Here is a 27748-nt window from a genome sequence, read left to right on the forward strand (position 1 = left end):
ATGAATTGAAGATGAGTGAGCCATACCTCGGTTCATCTAGTGGAAGATTCGCCGACCACCAACGGCAACGGCGGAGGCAACAACAATGAGGTGCCGAGAGTGAGGATGAAGGATGTTCAGGGAATGCCTGGTACACTAGACGGGCTTGTGTTGCTGATATGTCAGTTTGCTTTTGCAGTCGTGGGACTTTGTGTTATGGCTACCACTAGTGATTTCCCTTCAGTCATTGCCTTTTGGTAAATGCTTTTTGATTCGAGTACAAAATCATTTCTTTGTTTTGCTTGAAGTTAGGTTTGGATTTGCAATTGATGATGAGGAAGTAAGGATCAATATTTGATTCTTTTCATATCATCTTTTTATTTTATTTTATTTGCAAGCTCTAACTCTGGAAATTTAGCTATAAGTTGAATGTCAGAACCTTGTTTGTGTTTCTTGTGGAGTATGATTTTAGAATTTCTAGAATTGAATGTAGGAAGGCTACTTGATTGGTTGCTATACATGCTATGGTGTTCGAACTCTTTGTTTTTCTTGAAATACTTGTGTCTAGCACATGGATGTGTAGATATGACATTATTCTCAAATCTATGGAAAAAACTTAGAAAAATCTAAGCATATCCATGTCAGATACTTAGATATGACATTATTCTCAAATCTATGGAAAAAACTTAAAAAATCTAAGCATATCCATGTCAGATACTCACACTCGAGTCTGAGTAATATAGGGTGCTAAGCGCATAGCCCCTTGTTCTATCTAAGCATTGTGGTTTATCTTTGATGGCATCTATATTGGTTTGCTAATTTAAATATAGTTCAAGTGTATTTACTCAGAGTGTAAACAGCTAGTTTATTTGGTGAAGTGAAGGTTAATCTTACGGCATGAAATGTTAAAAACCCACTTTTAACAACACATCAAAGTTGAATAATTTAGGGCTCTCTGGTGAATTTTTTCGATAGATAGGGTGTTTAGAAAATGGAAAATGCCAATAGAAGGATGTCTTTCATCAAACAAAATTCTCCATTATCTCAGCATTTTGATGATCGTAAAAAGGGGCGTGAAAGAAGTTTTCATCCTCGTAGCTCTTCGTGGAGATGTAGTTTTGTTTAGACCTCTATTTTGCTTTGAAAGTAGTTGTAACATCTGGACTCTAACATATGATTATCAAAGTGAAGCAACTAGTTTTTTTTTTCGTATTCTGCATTGGATGTTATCGTGATTCTCTCATAACATGGAACTTTTTTATTTGTTACATCAGCAACCTTACTGCAACTGGCTTGCAGAATTTGTGGAGCTTATCGTTTGCTGTTATTAACATTTATGCCCTTTTAATGAGGCATTCCTTACAGAATTCTCGTGTTGTTACTTTGTTTACTATAGGTGATGGAGTAAGATGTTTACTATCACAGTTACAAGTGAAGCTAAAATGTTGGAACATAATGTGATATCCAATTTGTTTTTGTTGAATCTCATAAAAATCTTTAATTTGCATGTTTGGCATTCTCAGAAACTTATCCTATATCTACATGCATAACTGTTGGATTTGGCACATCCTGCTTGTTCTACCGTATGATGCATTTTTCACAATACCATTGCTTTTCTCTTTGAAAATTTCAGTTAATCATTACTCATTATGATATTCTTGAACTCTCTTTCCCCCCCAACAAATTTGGCATTTAAAAAGCTGAAATTGTTTTTAACAGCGTTCAATTTGATTTTCCTAGCAAAACAATTGGCTTGCCACTGGCTTTGATGTATGCTGATGCTTGGCATTGGTGTTTTTGTATTGGTCTGCAACTAGTAGAAGACTAATAATCGTCATTAATAACTCAGGAGTAATACTTTGAACTTTTGCTAGCACTTTTACCGTATTGGTTTAACCGTTGAAAAATTGTTCCTACTCATTTAGTAATTCCATGAGGACATATGGGACTAATTGCTAGTTACCGTTAGCAGATTGAACTCTGCATAGTTTCTTGATATGCTGTGCAAGCTAATTACATGGACTAAACTCGATCGAAAAGACAAATCATGAATAACGCTTTACCATTCCCCATGGCTTGTAGACTTGTGTTAGTCAAGATCTCGTGTTCGATACAGAGCACCTGAGATTTCGGTCTATTTTGTCTTGACTGTTAAACTTTGGCCTACAATGCAACATCAAATCAGCATTGAAGCTGAACCAGTGGAGCAACAGCATCTTGTTTATTTTGTTCATTTGTAACTTTCTTAGTTACTTTGTAATGTGATTTAAAGTTAGTGGGATTTGTTGAAGATTTGAATGTGATGTAATAGCTGGTATATTAACTTCCTTTTGTTTGTAATTTTAGCTTAACTTAAGTCATGTATTAGTGGTAGCAGTTAGACATTAGGTAACTGTCATATTTTATTGTATCAACATATATACTTTTACTGAATGAAATGAAAAGTAAGAGAATTTCATTTCTTCTTCATATTTTTGTTTTGCTTCTGTTTTGTAGTCGTTTTCTCTTTGTAAGTCTCAAGTCTTTGAAGTTCAAGCTTCTTTCATACTTTATCCGGGTTTATTACTTTGTTGTCCTATTTCTAGATAGAGCTTCATACTTCATCCAGATTACTTGGTTCTGTTTTTCTTCCTGTGTAAAAAAACCTCAACATGGTATCAAGAGCCTGTCATTTTTGAGGGCCTCTGTTGTTGATGTTTTTCTTTGTGGAGAAAACTTAAAGAGGAAGAAGTTGAAGTTGTTGTTTTTGTTGCTGCAAGATGAGTTTTACACCACCACCACCACCACCTGTGTCTGCTGGAGAGAACTACTACATTTGGGTAGTGAAGATGAAGACATATCTCCAAGCACACGAGTTGTGGAATGTTGTAGACAATGATACTGAACCACCTCCACTGATGGCTAATCCCACCATTGCACAGATAAGGCAACATAGTGAAGATTGTGCCAAGAAGCATAAGGCTATGGCTTGCCTGCAAAATGGAGTATCCGATGTGATTTTTACTAGGATAATGGCTTGTGACTCACCAAAGCAAGCATGGGAGAAGCTAAATGAGGAGTTTATGGGGTCAGACAAGACAAGGCAGCAACAACTGATCAACCTTAAGAGAGACTTTGAGAACTTGAAGATGAAAGAGTCAGATACCATCAAGCAATACTCTGATAGGATAATGGCCATAGTCAACAACATTAGGCTCATTGGTAATGATTTTAGTGAGAGCAGAGTTGTTGAAAAGGTCATTACAACTCTTCCTGAAAAATTTGAGTCAAAGATCTCTTAATTGGAGGATTCGAGGGATATATCAGCCATCTCATTGTCTGAGTTGGTAAATTCCCTATATGCACTTGAACAAAGGAGGGCCAATAGGCAGGAAGAGCACATGAAGGAGGTTTCCAAGCAAAGGCCAAAGAAAGCTTAAGTTCAAGCTACAAAGGCAAGAAACCATGGCTTGACAAAAGGGAAAAATAAAAAAGGGATGTTGAAAAAAAGAGCTTTCCACCATGCATTCACTGCAAAAAGATCACACATTTGAAGAACTATTGGCATAGACTAGATGTTCAGTGCTAGAGATGTAAACAATTTGGTCATGTTGAGAAGGTGTGCAAGAACAAAAGGAAGGTACAAGGTCAGCAACAAGTGCAAGCTAAGGCTGCTGAAGACCTTCAAGCTCAGGAGGAGCATGTTTTCTTTGCATCCTGTTATGTAACCTCAAATAAAATTAGTAAGAACTGGTTAGTTGACAGTGGTTGTTCTCACCATATGGCTTTAGATGAAAGGCTGTTCAAGAATCTTGACAGAAGGTTTACTTCCAAAGTCAGAGTTGGAAATGGCAACCTTATTGAGGCTAGAAGCAAAAGAGATACAGTGATCATCACACAGTCAGGTAACAAAGTTATTCCTGATGTACTTTATGTGCCTGACATAGACCAAAACTTGTTTAGTGTTGGTTAGCTAATTGAGAAAGGTTATTCACTGGTTTTCAAGAATAACTCCTGTGTTGTTGAGGATTCATTTGGTCAAGACACTGGCTTAAAGCTGAAAGGGTTTAGTGTGGCAAAAATTTAATCATGCTTGAAGGTTGTGGATTGTGTTTTGGCTTTGTGTGAAGGATGATGGAATTTTGGAAAGGAAAGGGGACTTGGAGAGCAATTGACCCAATTGTGGAAAAGAAACAAAAATTGGAGACAAAGCTACAAAATGCAATGTCAAATTGAAGAGAAAAGAAATGATATTCCAACTCCAAATTGAAAAAGGAAATACAAGAGAGAAAGTATTTCTATTCCAAGTAGAAGAAGGAATACAAATTAAAAGATGATTTTTCTAGGAAACTAAAAGCCCCTAGAGTGCAATGAAAGGGCCACTGCTGCGACTGAAGGCGATGACTAGCTATCTCGGATAGGATAGAGAGGCTTGATCGGTAACCATAGATTGAAAGGTCTTTTTCCACTGTCTGAAAGAGCCATTGATTCACACTGACCGCTATAGCGAAGAGAGAGGTTTTTGGTCTGCTCTTCCTAAATAGAGATTCAACCGGAGATGGGCAATTTGATTAGCTATCTTGCGCGAAGGGTGGAACGTATGATAAGCGAGCGATCAGGGCTAACTCAAATAGAGAGCTCAGAGTCCTCTTGTTTTTGAGAGGTTGACCTTTCTTTAGGGCCCCTCCTTTGCCGGGTAGGGCGGCACAACGGATAAAGAATGGGTTAGAAGCACGATGGTTGAGAGCTCCTAATTGGGCTTGGCGTTCCTTCGTAGATTTTGAGATTTCACCCTTCTCTTAAAAGACACACGAAATTCCACTCTCCTCTGTCTCACTCAAGTGAATTGGTTTCGAGAGCATTCCGCCAGTTTTTGGCGACTTTCACTTTCAACCCGATTCACCGCCTATGTGCCCTTTATGCCTAGTCATTCCGAAGAACACTTGCCCCCCCCTCCGTCTTACCGCGGCTGCTGGCACGGAGTTAACCTACATAGGGTTACTAAAAATAGCCTATTCTAAATTAATAAAATAAAAATAAAAATAAATAATAAAACTAAATAAAACAAAATAATATCTTCTATTTTTAGATTTTTACAAAGTCAAAATTGATGTTAAATCCTTGGCCTTCCCATCTTTATGATTTGGCCCCAACTTAACGATTTGTCTTTCAATTTGGCCCCCTTTTGCTCATTTTTGACCAATTGCATCCCCGAAAAGATTAAATGATAAAAAAAACCAACTAAGCAGGGATTAATTTAGAAATAAACCAAATTAAACACAAGAATTATGTAAATTAGTGTGTTTGTCAACTCCCCCCTACTTGGCTCATGCTTGCCCTCAAGCATGTTGTTCTTTCAAACATTAAATTTATTCTACAATTCATTAAAAATCGAGCCTCTCCGGATACATAATCAATGTAAACAACTTAGGAAAAAAATAAATAAATGCTCAAGATACAAAATTCGAACTACAAGTGTCATAGAATTGAAACATGTGGGCTAAACAATTTCACTAAATTGAGTTTGAATCTAATAAATTGCAAGGCATTATTTAATTAACTATGCATTAGAAAAATAGAATTATTGACGTGGTCAAACCTTTTTACGTGAATTAGGATGACAACCCAAGCACCCTATCCCGGTTACTCAGTTCAGACCGTCTTAAAATTTTATTTATTTATTTATTATATATTATTTCTTCTTCTTTTTTTTTTGAAAGCTCAGTTAGCGGAATGTTTATAAGTTATCGACTTGTCACTCAAACCTTTTTACGCGAGATAAGATGACAACCCAAGCACCTTACCCCGGTTACTCAATCCGGTCACATTTTTGAAACTTCACTCATAACTTGAACCTTAATTTATTCACTTATTTGTTAATGCACAAGCAAATATAATTTTCCAAACAATCAATTTATGAAAAAAAATCTAGCTACATATATCAATTTTAAGACACAAATGTTGACTAAACTATATACTTGAATATTTTAATTCAAACTTTGCCCAATTGTCCAAATTAACTGAGTATGAGATTAAAGGCTCAATGTTTAAATAAATTGTCGAATGAACTTAATGTAAGATTTAACATATGTAAAAGAGCAAAAATCATGCATGTTTACCATCCATCCCCCCTACTTAATCAATGATTGTCCTCAAGCATAGATTATATGAAATAAAAGTTAACAGCCCCCAAAAAAGAAAAAATTAAGAGTACTCCCCATATATGTTAATGACGTGGTTGGTGTTAGGGCTAACGATTCTGTAGGATGTCGAGGATTATGGAGACTTGGGTTTCCATCGTTCCAAGTCGAGTTTCGGTTCGGCTTAAATGGGCCTCGATAGTTGGAGTCTGTTTCTCTTTTTCTCGAGTAGCGAAATGTGGGTGTTGGCGAAAAACCATATTCCCACGTGTAGTCCGTGTACCTAGAGGAACAAAATAACATGCAGTAGGGGTGCCGGCAAACAAACCCATAGAATCCAAACAATATTCATCTAGGCTGTCCATATGATATGCACATGTTAAGGACGAGAAATCGTTTTCAGAAGGAAAAAGTGTAGAGGCTAAGTTCGTAATATACGACCCAAGTATTAGTGGACGATTACAATGCAAAACAACATGAAAATTTCGTGCAAACCAATATCCTAAGTTAACTTTATAACCAGAATGCATACACTACAAGAAAAATAATTCAGTTCTCGTTAAAACTGCGGATGAATCGTTTCGTCCCGAAAAACTAAATGCCAAAAATCGGTGAATATATCTTAAAGCCGGTACATACACCAATAAGTCTTTCGTGGTTTTCAGATTATAAAGTTGGTTAGAATTGGTTAAAACACGATAAGCATCTTGAGCATTAAAGCCGCTTGGAATGTCTAAAAGAGCAGTATGATAAGAATCAGATTGAATATTGTTTGGGTCAACGAAACCCATGGCAATATTAAAATTAGATATCGACATTTGAAAGTCCTTTCCAAGCAGATGAAAACAGACAATGCTTTGTGTTTCAACTGTCTGTAATGCATTAATATTGAAGCTAAATGTGGTGTAAAACTCATAGATCAACTCATAATATCCATGACAAGAAATATTTGCAAAGAAGCTCCAACCAATAGCATCAAAATAATTAATTACAACATCATGAATATCTAACATATCAAGAGTGGTGAAATCGATTTGCTTACAGACCGGGATTGAACGTTGTCGAATGTCGTCGTATCGTGTGCGATGTTCTGGGGTTGAAAAATCTAAAAACCCACGCAATCGTCCTTCGGTGGGAACTGTGTTGCCACAACCTCTTCTATTACGCTGATTGTTTCGTGCTGGTCGAACATATGCGTCGGGCGGGGGTAGTGGACTTGAATTTTCAGCAGTGTCAGTACTGCTGTCCGGCGGTGTCGTTGGTTCACGTGCCTGTTGTCGACAACTTCGAGTGGTGGACGATCGTGTTCGGCGTTGACTGACACGTCTATTTGTGGTCGAAGGAGCCTCGACATGGTCGCGAGATGTCTAAGCCTCGTTCGAGTTACCTGCATGATATGTCAGTAAAGGTAAATTAGACTGAGGGTTAAGGGTAGACCTCTCGGGACTATCAGAGCCGCTGTCTGAAAGCTCTGGTTCGATTGGAGTTGAACGTTGCTGGCGTCATGCTCTCATTGGTGGGGCTGTTCGTCTAGGAGGGGTGGAGGAGGTTCATCATTGTCTATATCGACGACAGGAGGAGCGGAGAATCAGTGCCGACTCTGATTGAGTGAAATCAGAAAGTTGTCGGTCGTTTGGTTCCAAGTTCGAACCATGGTTTCCATGCGAATGTCACGAGTAATTTGTTCTAGTGGTGCGATGATGGCAGACACAGCGGTGGTCGTATGCCGGTGGTGATGGCGGTGGTCGGCGGCGGTGACTGTAAATGAGGTGATTTCGGATGAGTTTTTAAATTGTGATGGTCGGTGCGTTGGTGTTGGCGTCGACAAGGTGGTGGGTGGCGATTTTGTGTGGTTTAAAGGAGAAAAAAAATGAAGAAAAATGGGGGTTGGGGGAAAAGGAGTGGCGGTGCACGGTTGTGGGAGTTTCGGTCGGCGATGATGGTCCAACGTGGGCACTCGTGTTTATTCGACCGTGGTTCGGCGATGGCTTGGTAGAGAGGGCAGGCGAATGGTGGTTGTAGGTAGGGGAAAAGGGAAAAAATGTAAAGGAGAAAGAAATTGGAGGGATTGGGGTTGGGGCTCGTCGACGGCGGTGGCGTGGGGTGGGTGCAACGATGTTAGGCCGGCGATGGGTAGTGCGACGGCGGCGATAACATGGCTTGTGCTTGGGTTAGGGTTTTTTTTGAAGTTTGAAGAATATAAAGATGATGGAATAATGGATTTTATGGATTTTGGGTGTTGTAATTTCCTTTTTCTTTTTCCCTTTGTTTTTCTTTTTTTTTCTCTTTGGGTCACTTGGCCATTTAGCCCATTTTTTTTCTTGGGCTTGTTTGAGTGTTGGATTGTGGCATTGGGTTTTTGGTATTTTATGTGGTTTTGGGTTAATTTTGGGTTTGGGTTCATATGGGTATTGGGTTTATGTGGGTGTTGGGTGTGGTTGGTTTGTTTGGGTAGGTGATTTAATTGGGTTTAAGGGAAGTGGTAATTGGACTTGGGTTTTGGGTATTTTGGTATTTGGATAAATGGGTTTGGGTAGGAATTTTAGTGGATGTTGGGTTTTTTTTTCACTATCACCAAATTAGTAAGTCGTGCCCACGCCTCCATCAGTACTCGTCTTTTTAGAAAATCTAGTACCTGAAAACATCAAATTGACTGAGTTAAATAGGAATTAATTTATTTATTTACATCCTAATTTTACTTAAACTTAAAATTAAATAAATGAAAAGAAATTTGGGTTGCCTCCCAAAAAGTGCTTTTGTTTAACGTCGTTAGCTCGACGACTTGTTATTCAAACTTTTGGCTCATCGAGAATGACCTCTTCAACTGTGTGTGTTTCAAAATTCTCAAAAAAGGGTTTTAGTCGTTGACCATTCACTTTAAAGCACTTTCGTGCCTCTTCACTTTGAATTTCCACTGCACCATTCAAAAATAAATTAGTAATAATAAACGGTCCTATCCATTTGGATCGAAGCTTACTAGCGAAGATTTTTAAGGTGGAGTCGTATAGGAGAACTTTTTGTCCTATTGAGAACTACTTCCTAGTGATGAACTTGTCATGAAATGCCTTCGTCTTTTCTTTATAAACTCGAGCATTTTCATATGCATAGTTTCTGATTTCCTCGAGTTTCTGGATGTCTAATTTTCGAGATTTTCCTGCAGACTCCATTTCCATATTACACTGCTTAATTGCCCAAAAAGCCTTGTACTCTAACTCGACCGGAAGATGGCATGGTTTACCGAAAACGAGTCAGTAAGGTGACATGCCTATTGGTCCATTGTAAGCTGTCCTATAAGTTCAAAGTGCGTCATTCAGTTTCAAACTCCAATCCTTCCTATTAGGTTTAACCGTCTTTTCCAGAATAGACTTGATCTCTCAATTTGACACTTCGCCTTGTCCGTTTGTTTGTGGATGGTAAGCAGTGGCAATTCGTTGAGTCACTCCATATTTCTCCATAAGTGCACTTATGAGCTTATTGCAAAAATGAGTTCCTTTATCACTGATTAATGCTCGTGGAGTGCCATATTTGGAAAAAATAGAACTTTTAAGAAAGTCAACTACGGTCTTAGCATTATCATTGCGAGTGGCCTTCACCTTTATCCACTTAGAGACATAATCAACAGCTAAGAGTATATAAAAATTACCGAAAGAAAAAACGAAGGGACCCATAAAGTCGATGCCCCACACATCGAAAATTTCACAAATATGAATAGGAGTAAAAGGAATCTCATTTCGACGACTAAGGTTGCCAACTCTTTGGCATTTCTCATAAGTTTTGCAGAATAAAAAGGCATCACGAAATATGTTTGGCCAAAATAATCCACATTTGAGAATTTTGTGTGTGATGCATTTAGGTCCAAAGTGCCCTCCGCATGCATAAGAATGACAAAAAGTTAAGATAGATTGTACCTCTGTTTCTGCTACACATCGTCGTATTACCTGATCCGAGCAATGTTTCCAAAGGTAAGGATCGTCCCAAATATAATATCGCGCATCATTTTTTATCTTATCTTTTTTAGACCTTGGTAATTCTGAAGGAACAGTACCTGTAACGAGGTAATTTACTATGTCTGCATACCAAGGATGAATTGCACTTGCTGAAAACAGGTTTTTATCTGGGAAGTTGTCCTTCAATGGTGTGTCGTCTACTAGAATCGGTAATTGACTCAGATGGTCAGCTACTAGGTTTTCGCATCCCTTTTTATCCCGGATTTGAAAATCGAACTCTCGTAGGAGTAGAATCCACCTGATCAGTCGGGGTTTTGCCTCCTTCTTCCCTATTAAATATTTCAAAGCTGCATGATCAGAAAAAATAATTACCTTAGTTCCCAATAGGTAAGATCTAAATTTATCTAAAGCAAACAAAACAGCTAATAATTCTTTCTCGGTGGTTGTGTAATTGCTTTGGGCAACATCCAAAGTCTTCGAAGCATAGTAGATAACATGAGGCTCTTTCCTTATTCTTTGTCCAAGAACAGCTCCCACACTTTGGTCACTCGCATCACACATGATTTCGAACTGAAAGTTCCAATTTGGTAGCTGCACTATGGAAGCGGAGACCAATTTCTGCTTCAACACATCAAATGCGTCTTTACAAGTCTGGTCAAATTCAAATTCTTTATCCTTTTGCAACAGACTGCAAAGTGGTCCCACGATTTTCAAGAAATCTTTCATGAATCGCCTGTAAAATCCTGCATAGCCAAGAAGCGAACAAACTTTCCTCACTGACGAGGGGTAAGGTAACGAGTTAATAATATCCGTTTTTACCTTATCGACCTCGATTCCTTTCGAGGAAACTATATGACCCAAAATTAATCCTTTGTCAACCATGAAATAACATTTTTCATAATTTAAAACAAGATTAAATTCTAGGCATCTTTATAATATTTTAGTAAGATTATTGAGAAATTCGTTAAAAGAGTTACCGTATACCTTGAAGTCATCCACAAAGACTTCGATGATTTTCTCAACGTAATCGGAGAATATGCTTACCATGCATCTTTGAAAAGTGGCCAGAGCATTAAAGAGTCCAAACGACATCCTTCTTTACTACCTCCATCATGGGTGGATTGAGGCGCCTTTGAGCATCTCTCTTTGGTTTCGTGTTGTCTTCGATGGAAATTTTGTGTATACTAGTGGATGGACTTAGCCCTTTTATGTCAGCTATCGTCCAATCAATAGCTTCCTTATAATCTCTCAGAACTCAAACTAGACTTTCCTCCTCGTCTTTGGTTAACTTGTTTGATACTATCACTAGTAAGGTGTCTTTCTCTCCCAAAAAGACGTACTTAAGGTGGTCTGGTAATGCTTTAAGCTCTAAGGTCGGTGGCTGCAAAACCGGAGGCAACATTTTAGTTTGGGTAGGTAATAGTTCAAATTGGTTACCTCGGTTTGTCAACAAAGGTTGTGTTTCCAAGTGATTGACAATTTCTTGTAACGGATCTTCAATGATTGCTAATTCCTCGAGATGATGTAAAACACCCATGTCAATGTTTCTGTAAAGGACAGTTTCCAACTCATCAAAGTCATGATATTCGGAATAAGATTGAGTTAAACAATCTAAAATATCGATGCTAGAAATATTTAATAGTGAGTTAGGATGACCCATGGCCTCGTAGACATTGAATTTCACGATTTCGCTATCAAACTCCATAGTCAGCGTCTCGCTTCGAACATCTATTTTTGCGCTTGCGGTACTTAGGAATGGCCTTCCAAGAAAAATGTCAGACGAATTAGTTGAATTATCATCTTCCATATTAATAACTTAGAAATCTGTAGGGAAAACTAATTCGTTAACTTTAACAAGGACGTCTTCAAGCAGCCCTTCGGGATAGACGACTGACCTATCTGCCAACTGGATTATTACTCCTGTCTCTTTTAAAGGACCCGCATTAATCAGCTTGTAAATAGAATGAGACATAACATTAATGGAAGCCCCTAAATCACACATGGCTTTCTTAATGTCTACATTACCTATCTCACAGGAAATAGCAAACATACCTTGGTCCTTGTATTTGGGCAGAACTTTCTTTTACAGTACTGCGGAGACATTTTCTCCTATATTTACTCTTTCGTTACCTATTAACCTCCTCTTGCTAGTACACAATTCCTTTAGGAATTTTGCATAGTGGGGGATTTGTTTGATAGCGTCGAGTAAATGGATATTCACCTCTACCTTCCTGAATGTCTCGAGGATTTCTTTTTCCTCTTTCTTTTTCTTATCCCTTGCAAGCCTCCCTGAAAAAAGAGGTGACATCACAAATGGTCTTTGAATTTTTTATTCTGGCCTGGCTGCTGGATCAGAGATCTGCTTTTCTCGTTTCTTGTCTTGCCCATGACTTTTGACTGGAACTGTTTCCAGAACCTTTCTGCTACAAAGAGTTATTGCACTGGTATTCTGCTGAGGGTTCGACTCTGTCTGGGAAGGTAATTTTCCTTAAGACTCCAAGCGATTAACTACCATCGAGAGTTTACTAACTTGATTAGTTAACTCTTGTATTGATGCGTCTGTCCTCTGTTGATATTTTGCAACATCGGCGGCAAGTCTTTCCACAACAGCTTCTAGAGATGTGCTCGGCTTGTGTTGTTGTTGTGGTGGTTGCAGAGGTCTCGGTTGGTATGATGGATTATATCGGGGATTAGCTCCATAATTCAGGTTTGAATGATCCTTCCACCCGGGATTGTAGGTGTTAGAAAGGATCATAGCGTCTTTGCGGAGGTCTCGAAAAACCTCCGACAGCATCAACATGTGCCATTGAATTGTCATTAAGAATTGGACACAAATCCGTTGGGTGTTCAGACGTAGTACAAATTCCACATAGTTGGGTTAAACTCTTCTTTTCTATAAGCAAAGATTGAACAACATTCGTAAGCTTATCCAATTTATCTTCTAAAGATGAAATGTTTACCCCATTAACCCGTCTTGTCGGTTCCAAATTCGGCCGATACTGTTGAGAATTTGCCGCCATGGTGGATATTAGTTCTCTTACCTTTTGAGGGGTCATATTGACAAGCGCTCCTCCACTAGCAGTGTCAATCATATTCATTTCCATAAAGAGCAAACCCTCGTAGAAATATTGAAGAAATGATTGTTCGGTCAACCCATATTGGGGACAACTTGCACACAGTTTTTTGTACCGCTCCCAATAGTCGTAGAGTGATTCACTTTCCACTTGGCGAATTCCCACTATGTCCGTCCTAAGCTCAGCTGCTCATAACGCCGGGAAGAATTTGTCAAGAAATACATGAGATAAGTCATCCCATGTTGTGATAGAACCGGGGGGCAAGTAAAATAACCATTCTTTTACTGTATCAACTAAAGAAAAAGGAAAGGCCGGAAGTTTGATTTCATCTTCAGGTACTCCCTGGGGTTTCATGCTTGAGCAGACCATGTGGAATTCTCTCAAGTGAGTATGTGGACTTTCGTTCTTCAAGCCTCGAAAAGTGGGCAAAAGGTGAATCAAGCCCGACTTCAATTCAAAAGGGGTTCCTCCGGTTGGATAGTTGATGCATAACGGTGTTTACTCGTTGGGAGCAGTGACTAGTTGACGAATGGTTCGGTTTGCCATCCTTTCTGGTTCACTGAGGTTACCTCTTGTTTCAAAGAGTGGTTCGGTCTCAAGTTCAACCTCTTCGACTCGTTTCCCACGTCGAATTGCCTCTGCACGAATTACTTCGCTAAACTTTTCAACGTCGGATTCTAGGATCCCTTGTCCTAGCTCAACTCCTACTTTACTTGCACGTTTAAGAGCTTCTGTCTCTTTTCGTTGTGCTCGAGCTGATTTCTCAATCTCTGGGTCGTATTCAAGATCTCCTGATGAAGATCTGGTCATGAAGATGATTTAAACAATTGTAAGTGTTGCCAGTCCCCGGCAACGGCGCCAAAACTGATGGTTTTCAATTCCACCAATATAAACCTACACCTAATTTGCAAATTAAAGCAGTATAGGGAGTAAGGTCGATCCCACAGAGACTGGGTTTACTGAAAATTGTTTCTCTTGACCAGATTTATGTCTGGGCAGTTGTTGTGCCCGCAATGTTTGGGGGGGATAAAATATGAAACCTGAAATAAACACAAAAAAATGTAAAAGTAAAAGATGAAATAAAAAAACAACGAAGTAATTAGAAGAAAATCAATTAAACTTTGCTCAGCCTTAAGCACGAGTTTTTTCGTCTTTGACCTGATCCTCGAAATTAGGTAAACTCCTCTTTTTCAATAAGCTAGTTAAAGCTACCAAAGATGCCTCAGACACCAACTCTTCCTTATGTAAATTAGTTATGGAACGTCCTATAACTAACCCTTACCGATCGAACAACCTACGAAATATTCGTGATTTAGAACTCCGGTAGCTTTGCATTCTAGAAGAGCATAGCTCGAACCAATGCCCTCAAACGTTGGGACATTTAAATCCGGTTACTACCTCCCTTGACGGAACCAAACAGCAATCCTTACTTGGCACGCCAATGTGTTCACGGAAAACCAATTAGACAATCGATCCTTTCGGAATTCCAACTGTACGTCTAGCCACACTAACTCAAACGGCATCCTTTTTGACTTGGTATTGACTTGACTTTGTGAGTTGACGAAGTCATACTCTTAATCCGGACAAACAATAAATATCAAAAATTGGGAGTTAAACAGCTCGGGTTCGTAACTCACGGGTTTTTGACAGGGTTAACACCGACTTAAAGCTGAAAGGGGTTTAGTGTGGCATAAATTTAATCATGCTTGAAGGTTGTGGATTGTGATTTGGCTTTGTGTGAAGGATGATGGAATTTTGGAAATGAAAGGGACTTGGAGAGCAATTGACCTAATTGTGGAAAAGAAACAAAAATTGGAGACAAAGCTACAAAATGCAACGTCAAATTGAAGAGAAAAGAAATGATATTCCAACTCCAAATTGAAAAAGGAAATACAAGAGAGAAAGTAATTCTATTCCAAGTAGAAGAAGGAATACAAATTAAATGATGATTTTTCTAGGAAACTAAAAGCCCCTATTTTTATACATAGGGTTACCAAAAATAGCCTATTCTAAATTAATAAAATAAAAATAAATAATAAATAATAAAACTAAATAAAACAAAATAATATCTTCTATTTTTAGATTTTTACAAAGTCAAAATTGATGTTAAATCCTTGGCCTTCCCATCTTTATAATTTGACCCCAACTTAACGATGTGTCTTTCAATTTGGCCCATTTTTGCTCATTTTTGACCAATTGCATCCCTGACAAGATTAAATAATAAAAAACACCAAGTAAGCAAGGATTAATTCAGAAATAAACCAAATTAAACACAAGAATTATGTAAACTAGTGTGTTTATCAGAAGTCTTCCTTATTGACTGACAACAAGTATTTTGTGCTGTTTATTGATGATTTCAGTAGATTTTGCGGGGTTAATTTTTTGAAGCAGAAGTTAGAAGTATCTGAGGTATTCAGCAAATTTAAAGCCTTAGTTGAGAATCAATCAGGTTACAAGATTAAAGGTTTAAGATCAGATAATGGTGCCGAGTATTTTTCTGAGAAGTTTAAGAAGTTGTGCGAGCAACCTGGAATTCATCATCAGCTAACAACAGTTTATACTCCTCAGCAAAATGGAGTATGTGAGAGGAAGAATCGAACAGTGCTTAATATGGCTAGATGCTTATTGTTTGAAAGTAAGCTGCCAAGCAAATTTTGGGCTGAGGCTGTCAATACCTCAGTGTATCTGCTCAACAGGCTTCCTACTGTTGCTGTGAAGGAAAAGACTTCTTTTGAAGTTTGGAATATAACACCCCTTACCCTCGTTCAACACCGAAATAGGGTACGAGGTATTACCAGAACATAACACATACCATTAAATAAAACCGAGACAGAAATATGGCATCCAATTAGATCATGAATCATTATAACATATGCCTTTAACAATATTAGCCAACTTCAATGGCTTTGTACAAAATAATCGGTCAAATACTGTAACCAATATTTTAAACCTAGGCAATTATGACACGTAACAAAATAACTAAGCTTACTATACATGCCATAATTCAAAATGTTTAGTTCAAATACCAAAAGTATTGATAGTGTGGGCCGATCTTCAACGATCTCTAACTCCTGTGCTAGCTGGACGACACTATAAGACAAAAGAGAGAAAAGAAAGTAAGCTTATAGCTTAGTAAGTAAGTATATAAATAATAAATAAGGAATCTAATATGTTTACAAAACAACCCAATTATATCTATTTTTAATTTCACTATTTACTCCAATTTGATCAAGCTGTCCCTTCTGCATCATGTTCACTGAATAAATCATAACTCGATTTACGAAACTCGAAATTCAAATCCGTAAAATTTTCTTGAAACTACACTCATATAAATTCTTACTAATGTTTTTTCTAGAATTTTTGGTCCAGCCAATTAGTACAGTTTATTAGTTAAAGTTTCCCCTGTTATACAGCTCGACTGGTCTGACCTCTGTTCACTACGAATTTATTTTCTCCCTGTAAAAAAGTCAAATAGCCATGAAATTTTTTTCATTTAAAACTAGACTCAATAAGGAATCTAAGAATATAAACTATATTTCTTAATTATTTTTTAATGATTTTTCAAAGTCAGAACAGGGGATCACATAGTCATTCTAAACAAGTCTAAAAAAAATATAAATATCTCAAAATATAGGATTCCTTTACTTGCTCTACTTTTTTTTACATGAAAATGGACTCATTAAGATTTAATTTCATATCTTATTCAGCCTCTAATTAAATTCCTACTATTTTTTGTGATTTTTCAAATTCATGTCACTGCGACTGTCCAAACAGTTTTATTATCAATTTTGATCTTTCACACTTTAGTTGCATTCATTGCCTATCCTCAACAATTTTTCCAACTTCCAATCACATATCGAGCTTATTACTCATACGTTACACATGTATATACTTACACTTATCATTACAAGGTCATACATAATTTCATTTAGTCGATTTTCCCGTTGAACACTTCAGATCGAGTCCCCTATGCTTGGTGGTTTTAGTACGTAGTTCCACCCATCACATAGTTCGGATCTCTTGTACACATGGTGAACATGAATACTTAGTACCACTCATGTGACCTAGCCACTTTATCTTGTAGCTCTCTTGTCTACATGGTGTCCTTCACTTGGAACCACACATGCGACCTAGCTACATTTATCTCGTAGCTCTCTTGTCTACACGGTATACATCCCGTATCACCCATGTGACCTAGCTACCACATAGTATCTCGTAGCTCTCTTGTATAGATGACGTGCACTTAGCACCATACATGTGACCTAGCTACGTATCATCTGTATCTTTCGATTCCAAAGGTTTAACCAGGAAGTATTTCACTTTCTAAGACTTATTTCCATTCTTCCAATAGTCAATTATGATTCAAAATCAGCTACAATATATAAAATATGCTGAAATATAAAAATGTAAATAAAGATAATGTATTATTTACATACAAACTTACAATGTATTATTTACATACAAACTTACCTCGGTGCAAAATATAGAAATTTTGCAATTTAGTCCAAAATCTTTTCCTTCCCCCGTTCGAGGTCGATTCCACGCCTTTCTTGATCTATAACAAAAAATTTAGCTCATTTAACACTCATACTATCTATTTCAATCCAAAAATCATATTATGGAAAAATTTCATTTTTGCCCCTAACTTTTACAAAATTATGATTTTGTCCCTAGGCTCGGAAATTTAATTTCAGACCTTATTCTTATGTTTTATGACATGCTGAACATTTTTCTCTTCTATGGAAACATCAAATTCTCACTCTAACATGTACTTATGAACATTAGGTATTTTTACCGATTATGCCGTTTTGCTCGTTTTCGCTAAAAATAGCTTAGAAAAGATCGTTCTCCTAACTTCAAACATTCATATTCTACCATAAAACATCAAAATACATGTATATAATTCATGGGTAAATTTTTAAATATAAACCCTAACTCGAAATAATGGTAGAAATAGGTAGACCGAGCTACGAGAATTTTAAAAATGTAAAGAACATTAAAAACGGGGATTGAATGCACTTACTATTGAGCTTGAAAGATTGGAAAAAAACCCTAGCTATGGTGAACATACAAGTTTCGGCCAAGGAAGAAGATGGATGGACAAAATTTTGGCTTATTTTTCCTATTTTATTTCTTTTAATTACCAAATCACAAAAATACCCTTAAGGCCTTTCTTTAAAATTTTGTCCTGTTCATGCCCATTTTTGTCCATATAAAGTATAATGGTCTAATTCCCATTTAAAGACCTTTACTTAAAACCCCCATTTCAATCAAGTACTTTATGAACTAGAACACACATTTTCCACCTATTTCAATTTAGTCCTAAACATCAAATTAAACACCCAATCATAAAATTTTCAACCTCAGATTCGTGGTTTCGAAACCATTGTTTCATTTTGGCCCTAAATTGGGTTGTTACAACTCTCCCCCCTTTAGGGATTTTTGTCCCTGAAAATCTTACCGGTAAAGAGGTTTGGATATTGTTTTCTCATGGCTTCCTCCGGTTCCCATGTAGCTTCTTCTACTCCATGTCTTTGCCATAACACTTTCACTAAAGTTACGCTTTTCTTTCTCAACTGTTTCACTTCTTGAGCCAAAATCTTAATCGGTTCCTCATCATAGGTCAAGTCGATCGAATCTTAATTTCTGTTGGAGAAATCACATGTGAAGGATCAGAACGATAACATTATGAATTCTTTCTAACTCTGCCGGTAAAGCCAACCGATATGCCACTAGTCCAATCCTTTCAATAATCTCGTATGGCCCAATAAAACGCGGGCTCAACTTGCCTTTTCGGCCAAATCTCAGAATCTTCTTCCATGGTGACACCTTCAAGAACACTTTATCACCCATTTGAAATTCAATCACTTTTCTTTTTAAAGTTGCATATGACTTTTGTCGATCTGAAGCAGCTTTCAAGCAATCACGAATTACTTTTACTTTCTCTTCTGTTTCTTTAACTAAATCAACTCCGTGAATCTGTTTCTCACTAAGTTTGGTCCAATATAAAGGAGTCTGACACTTGCGACCATACAAGGCTTCGTATGGTGCCATCTGTATACTCGACTGAAAACTGTTATTGTACGCAAATTCAACCAAAAGTAGATATTTCTCCCAACTGCCTTCAAATTCTAAAACACAGTATCTAAGCATATCTTCGAGTACCTGGATTACTCTTTCTGACTGACCATCTGTTTGTGGATGAAACGCGGTACTAAAGTTCAATTTTGTACCCAAAGCTTCTTGCAACTTTTTCCAGAATCTCGAGGTAAACCTCGGATCTCTATCAGATATTATAAACATAGGTACCCCGTGCAACCTCACAATTTCAGTAATATATAATTCAGCTAATTTATCAAGTGAGTAATCGGAACGTACCGGTATAAAGTGAGCCGAATTTGTTAACCTATCAGCCACTACCCAGATAGCATCTTTCTTTTTAGGAGTCAAGGCAAACCGGTTACAAAATCCATGGTAATCCTATCCCATTTCCACTTAGGTACCATCACCGGTTGGAGTAATCCTGAAGGCACTTGATGCTCAGCTTTTACTTGTTGACAGATCAAACACTTGGTTACAAATTCAGAAAAGTCCCTTTTCATGCCTGGCCACCAATATAACTTCTTTAAATCATTATACATTTTTGTGCTACCAGGGTGAACTGACACAAACAACCACTATGCGCCTCATGTAATATTTTCTGAATCAATTCATCATTTTTGGTACACATATCCTGTCTCGAAACATCAAACAGTCATCTGGTCCAACTTGAAAATCTGAGTCGTAACCCGATTCACATCGAGTTCTCTTGGTTCGCAACTCACTATCGTTCTTTTGAGCATCACAAATTAGATGGAGAAATAACGGTTTAGCCCTCATCTCTTCCAAGATTGACCCATCATCAGACAATGCTAACCTCGTATTCATGGCTCTCAAAGTAAAAAGAGATTTCCTGCTCAAGGCGTCAGCAACTACATTCGCTTTCCCTGGATGATAATCAATCACTAGCTCATAATCTTTCAATAATTCAAGCCATCTCCGCGGTCGCAGATTCAAATCCTTTTGATTCATCAAATACTTCAAACTTTTGTGATCAGTAAAAATTCGGCATTTTTCACCATACAAATAATGACGCCAGATTTTCAAGGCAAAGACAATAGCGGCCAATTCCAAATCATGTGTAGGATAGTTTTTCTCATGCGGTTTTAACTGTCTCGAGGCATAAGCTACCACTTTACCCTCTTGCATTAGCACACATCCAAGGCCTGTCAATGATGCATCACTATAAACTACGAACTCCTTCCCTGGCTCGGGCTGTACTAAAATCGGTGCTTCAGTCAATCGTGCTTTCAGCTTTTCAAAACTCTGCTGACATTTATCAGTCCATTCAAACTTAACATTCTTTTGCAGCAACTTAGTCATAGGAGAGGCAATCATCGAAAATCCCTCGACAAAACGTCTATAATACCCGGCCAAGCCTAAAAAGCTTCTAACCTCGGATACATTCTTTGGCGGTTTTCATTCAACGATCGCGAAAATTTTGTTCGGATCCACCCGAATACCATCACCTGAGACTATATGTCCCAAAAATCCGACTTCACGAAGCCAAAACTCACATTTGATAAACTTAGCAACCAATTTCTTTTCTCTCAAGATCTGCAATATGGTTCTCAAGTGTTCAGCGTGCTCAGACTCATCCCGAGAATAGATTAGGATGTCATCTATGAACACTACCACAAACTTATCCAAATATGGTCGAAAGATTCGGTTCATCAAGTCCATGAATATAGCTGGAGCATTTGTTAAGCCGCATGGCATCACAAGGAACTCATAATGTCCATACCTTGTCATAAATGCGGTTTTCGACACATCTGACTCCTTAACTCTCAACTGGTAGTAACCGGACCTCAAATCGATCTTTAAAAACACTGTTGCCCCCTTCAACTGATCGAATAAATCGCCAATCCTTGGTAACGGGTACTTGTTCTTTATAGTCACCTTATTGAGCTGATGGTAATCAATGCAAAGCCTCATTGAGCCATCTTTCTTCTTTACGAACAATACAGGAGCACCTCAAGGAGAGAAACTCGGTCTCACAAATCCCTTGTCTGTTAACTCTTGCAACTGAGTCTTCAATTCTTTTAATCCAGTCAGAGCCATTCTATATAGAGCAATCGAGATTGGTGCAGTCCCCGGCAAAAAATAAATGGCAAACTCTATCTCTCTGTTCGGAGGCAACCTAGGCAACTCCTTTGGAAATACATCTGGAAATTCACAGACTATCGGCACTGATTCAAGCTTCAATTCAGACATCTCAGTATTCATTACGTAGGCAAGATAAGCTTCACACCCTTTCCTCATGTATTTCTGTGCAGACATGTGCGAAATCACCATAGGTAATTTATTTGATTCATCTGTTTCAACCCACAAAATTCCACCATTTTCACATTTCAACTCTAGTGTTTTCTGTTTACAATTTACCTTGGCATCATACAATGTCAACCAGTCCATTCCCAAGATAACGTCAAACTCATCAAATGGTAACAGCATCAGATTAACCGAAAAACAGTGACCTTGAATCATTAATGGGCAATTCTTGCAAACCTTATCAACTAGCACATATTGGCCTAAAGGGTTCGACACTTTAATTGCAAACTCAGTAAACTCAACAGACAACTTCTTATCAGATTATCCTCAACAATTTTTCCAACTTCCAATCACATATCGAGCTTATTACTCATACGTTACACATGTATATACTTACACTTATCATTACAAGGTCATACATAATTTCATTTAGTCAATTTTCCCGTTGAACACTTCAGATCAAGTCCCCGATGCTTGGTGGTTTCAGCACGTAGTTCCACCCATCACATAGTTCGGCTCTCTTGTACACATGGTGAACATGAATACTTAGTACCACCCATGTGACCTAGCCACTTTATCTCGTAGCTCTCTTGTCTACATGGTGTCCTTCACTTGGAACCACACATGCGACCTAGCTACATTTATCCCGTAGCTCTCTTGTCTACATGGTATACATCCCGTATCACCCATGTGACCTAGCTACCACATAGTATATCGTAGCTCTCTTTTACACATGACATGCACTTAGCACCATACATGTTACTTAGCTACGTATCATCTGTATCTTTCGATTCCGAAGGTTCAACCAGGAAGTATTTCACTTTCTAAGACTTATTTTCATTCTTCCAATAGTCGATTATGATTCAAAATTAGCTAAAATATATAAAATATGCTGAAATATAAAAACATAAATAAAGATAATGTATTATTTACATACAAACTTACCTCGGTGCAAAATATAGAAATTTTACAATTTAGTCCAAAATCTTTTCCTTCCCCCGTTTGAGGTTGATTCCATGCCTTTCTTGATCTATAACAAAACATTTAGCTCATTTAACACTCATACTATCTATTTCAATCCAAAAATAATATTATGGAAAAATTATGTTTTTGCCCCCTAACTTTTACAAAATTATGATTTTGTCCCTAGGCTCAAAAATTTAATTTCAGACCTTATTCTTATGTTTTATGACATGTTGAACATTTTTCTCTTCTATGGAAACATCAAATTCTCACTCTAACATGTACTTATGAACATTAGGTATTTTTACCGATTATGCCGTTTTGCTCGTTTTCGCTAACAATCGCTTAGAAAAGATCGTTCTCCTAACTTCAAACATTCATATTCTACCATAAAACATCAAAATACATGCATATCATTCATGGGTAAATTTTTAAACATAAACCCTAACTCGAAATAATGGTAGAAATAGGTAGACCGAGCTACGAGGATTTCAAAAATGTAAAGAACATTAAAAACGAGGCTTGAATGCACTTACTATTGAGCTTGAAATCTTGGAAAAAACCCTAGCTATGGTGAACATACAAGTTTCGGCCAAGGAAGAAGATGGATGGACAAAATTTTGGCTTATTTTTCCAATTTATTTCTTTTAATTACCAAATGACAAAAATACCCTTAAGGTCTTTCTTTAAAATTTTGTCCTATTCATGCCCATTTTTGTCCATATCAAGTATAATGGTCTAATTGCCATTTAAGGACCTCTACTTAAAACCCCTATTTCAATCAAGTACTTATGAACTAGAACACATATTTTCCACCTATTTTAATTTAGTCCTAAACATCAAATTAAACATCCAATCATAAAATTTTCAACCTCGAATTCGTGGTTTCAAAACCACTATTCCATTTTGGCCCTAAATCGGGCTGTTACATGGCATGATCTCAAAGCAACTGTGTCATACCTTAAGGTGTTTAGTTGTATCTGCTATACTCTCATTCCAGTTGAGAAGAGAGCCAAACTTGACAAAAGATCTGTTCTTAGAATCTTTGTTGGTTACAGTAGCATCAATAAGGGCTACAGAGTATTTGATCCCTCAACAAAGAAGATTTTGGTGAGTAGGGATGTGAGGTTTGATGAAGAAAAAGTCTGAAGTTGGAGTGATGCAGATGCAATTTTGGATGAAAAAGATCAAATAGGCAGCAGTTTGGAACCAGTTGAAGAAGGGCCAACTGATGAAGACTTTGATGAAGAACCTGTGAGAGGCACCAAAACTATTGCTGACATCTACCAAAGTTGTGATGTTACAATAGTTGAGCCTTCAAACTTTGAGGAATCTGTCAAGAACAAGAGTTGGAAGAAGGCTATGGAAGCTGAATTAGATATAATCCATAAGAATGACACTTGGGAATTGTTTGACAGACCAGATCAGAAGAAAGTCATAGGTGTCAAGTGGGTGTTTAGAGCCAAGTACAATGCTGATGGCTTATTGAACAAGCACAAGGCAAGGCTTATGGTGAAAGGCTATAGTCAGCAATATGGCATTGATTTCATGGAGACATTTTCTCTAGTAGCGAGGTTAGACACAATTAAGCTTATGTTTGCCTTGGCTGTACAGAAACAATAGAGAATTCACCAGTTTGATGTCAAGTCAGCATTCTTAAATGGCTTCTTCAAGGAAGAAATTTTTATTGAACAACCAGAAGGGTTCAAGGTTTATGGTGAAGAGGACAAAGTCTACAAGCTAAAAAAGGCCCTGTATGGTCTGAAGCAAGCACCAAGGGCATGGTATGACAGGGTTGATGCATACCAGTCTAGGCTCAGTTTTGAGAAAAGTGATAGTGAACCTACACTTTATGTGAAGAAGTCAAAAAATGAAACTCTTCTGATTGTCTCACTTTATGCGGATGACTTACTTGTAACTGGAAGCAAGAGAGAGCTGATCAATGAGTTCAAAGTGCAAATGCAAGAAGTTTTTGAAATGACAGATTTGAGAGTTATGACATACTTCCTTGGAATGGAAGTGAATCAATCTGATCAAGGCATTTTCATTAGCCAACATGCCTTTGCTTTGAAGATTTTTAACAGATTTTGTATGGAAAATTGCAAAACAGTCAGCACACCAGTGGCTCAAGGGGAGAAATTGACCAGTAATGGGAATCAAGAAAGGGTTAATAAGAAGGAATATCAAAGATTGGTTGGTTGTTTGCTTTACTTAACAGCTACTAGGCCTGATATTATGTATGTTGTTAGTTTGTTGTCCAAATTTATGCATTGTTGTGATGTTGTGTATTTTAAAGTAGCAAGGAGAGTTCTCAGATATGTGAAGGGAACTTTGAATTATGGAGTGAATTTTGAGAAGGCAAAAGAGCTCAAATTAATAGGGTATTCAGATAGTGATTGGGTAGGGTCCATTGATGACATGAAAAGCACATTTGGATACTTTTTTACTCTTGGCTCAGGGGTTTTCTGTTGGAGCTCAAAGAAACAAACTGTTGCTCAATCTACAACTGAAGCAGAGTACAATACAGCTGCTGCAGCTGTTAATCAAGTCATTTGGCTGAGAAAGTTGCTGTGTGATTTGAATGAAGAGCAGATTCAAGCTACTGAGATTAGGGTTGATAATCAGTCAGCAGTTGCCATAGCTAAGAATGCAGTTTTTCATGGTAAAACAAAACATTTTAAGATCAAATTTCATTTTGTTCGAGAGGCTGAACAATTAGGGGAAGTAAATCTGGTTCATTGTAGCTCAGAAAACCAGTTTGCTGATATTTTAACTAAGTCTCTCGGTGCTACACGTTTTGATGCTTTAAGAAGAAAGATTGGTGTTTGTTGCATACAGCCCAAAGAGGAGTGTTAAACTTTGGCCTGCAATGCAACATCAGATCAGCATTGAAGCTGAACCAGTGGAGCAACAGCATCCTGTTTATTTTGTTCATTTGTAACTTTCTTAGTTACTTTGTAATGTGATTTAAAGTTAGTGGGATCTATTGAAGATTTGAATGTAATGTAATAGCTAGTATATCAACTTCTTTTTGTGTGTAATTTTAGCTTAACTTAAGTCATGTATTAGTGGTAGCAGTTAGACATTAGGTAACTATCATATTTTATTGTATCAATATATATACTTTTGCTGGATGAAATGGAAAGTAAAAGAATTTCATTTCTTCTTCAAATTTTTATTTTGATTCTATTTTGTGGTCGTTTTCTCTTTTCAAGTCTCAAGTCTTTGAAGCTCAAGCTTCTTTCATACTTTATTCAGGTTTATTACTTTGTTGCTCTATTTCCAGACAGAGCTTCATACTTCATCCGGATTACTTGGTTCTGTTTTTCTTCCTGTGCAAAAAAACCTCAACATTGACATTATGTTCTTCTACTTTGCAGATCACATCCACTCTTACATTTGCTGCAGCTTGTGCTTCTACCGGCATTACCGTTCTCATCGACAACAATCTTGATAATTGTGCCCAAAACCATTGCACTCAGTTCAAAATCTCCACTGTAATGGCCTTCGTTTGCTGGTTTACTGCATTACCTTTGTTTCTCTTGAACTTTTGGTTACTTGTATCTCGATAGAAAGGAACACTGGAAATTTGAAGTAGAAAAGAGGTAAACGGGGCTGTTTCTAAAATACCGTATGAATCATTTTGTTATGCCATTCTAAAATGCCGTATGAATTGTTTTGTTATGCCAAATATCTTTCCCTTATAGCATTGTCCATTTCCTCGAAGTTTTATTTTCGAGTTTGTATAGGCATTATGAATAGAGTTGCTTGAATTTAAGCTGTTGGAGGTGGAATGATTGGATCACATTGATGTAAACATGTATATTTTTTCAAGTACTTGGTCGTCTGTTTGTGGGTCAATTTTATGTAAATATTGAGCTTCTCCTTATTTTTAGATTAATTGCACTAGATGTCCTCAAACTATGGACCTAATTTTAAAGTGGTTCCTAAAATTCAAAGCCTTTCAATTGAATCTTCAAGCAAAAATTTCGTTCCAAATTTAGTTATTAAGTTTGGTGTTAAATGTTTTTAAGCACGTTCAATTGGAATATTTTGAAGACTAAGGATCAATTTAAAGTTTGACAAATGATTTTGAGGATGTATGTGGAATCAACCCTTCTTTAATTAATGCTTGTCAATTGCCTGATTCCCACAACCCAATGAACCCAAATATTTTTATAATTTTTTTTAATTTGAAAACTATAACCAAATTTAAAAATATTGGAATTGGGGTAGTCGAACCAATCGAATAATCCCATCCTTGAAACTCTTCATCAAGAATCAAGAAAACGAAGAATCTTCGGTTTCGATTCAAGATTTATTGTTTGCTGATCGTAATATGTCATTGCCTGATTAATGTGAACAGGTTGATGTAATCGCTTTATGCTATTTTTTTATAGAAATTTTTTATCCAAATTTAAAATGATCCTTAAAATGTCAACCCAAGAGAAAAAAATGAAAAATGTTATGATTAAAAGTTTTGTTATGGTGTGTTTTTAAGATTAATTAAATTATTATAAAATATAAAATATAATAAAAATATTTATAGCTAACAACCTTTTAATTTAACGACAAACATTTAGATTATGACATGAAAGCTCGGTTCAATCCTTAACAACCCTTTTTTCTCGATTATAAAAAATAACCATATTTATAATTTTCAAGTCCATTCCATTAATTAAGAATATTATTATGTGAATACAACCATTATTAATGAATACTGGGATACCAGTGAGTATTTCCACTAACTCTAGTTTGTAAGCTCCTCGGCTTACCGGCTTCAGAACTGTGAAAGGGCCAATATATCTTTAAAGAGCCAACGATAAGTCAAAATGAAAAACACTACTAAGGTGTTTGAGATGTATATTGCTCATTACATTTACTCGTCTCAACTATCCAGTTTGCATCACTACTTTACCTCTAGAGTTTGATGTACAACTCACCTCTCGCATAAGTGATAGCTTCATATATAGCTCAACAAACTTCATATCGATTTTCTACCCCACTAGCATTTCTGAATGGCCTTCATATACTAAGTTAATGTTCCTCTCATACAAAACATCCTCAGCTAGCTGGACTACCGACAATACCTTGATCCCAACCTTTATGTCTAGATTTATCGGCATAACTGTTCGTGATATCAGATCATCAAAGATATGAATGTAACTGGAAAAAGGAAAGGGACACGCCATAATCCTGTCAAGGAAGTTAAAGACAAGAACAAAATAATAGTCATCTAAATATATTACCTCAAAATTTTCTTTGCCTTGTCACTCACTGATTTGTAGCTTGACTCCTC

The 27748-nt window shown here is 37.1% G+C and overlaps 1 pseudogene; it reads left to right on the forward strand.

Moving 5' to 3' along the window:
* Positions 1-26021, forward strand: LOC107887980 (CASP-like protein 5A2; annotated as a pseudogene).
* Positions 26022-27748: the final 1727 nt, after the last annotated feature.

Source organism: Gossypium hirsutum, chromosome A03 (assembly GCF_007990345.1).
Source record: "Gossypium hirsutum isolate 1008001.06 chromosome A03, Gossypium_hirsutum_v2.1, whole genome shotgun sequence".
Taxonomy (NCBI): Eukaryota; Viridiplantae; Streptophyta; class Magnoliopsida; order Malvales; family Malvaceae; genus Gossypium; species Gossypium hirsutum.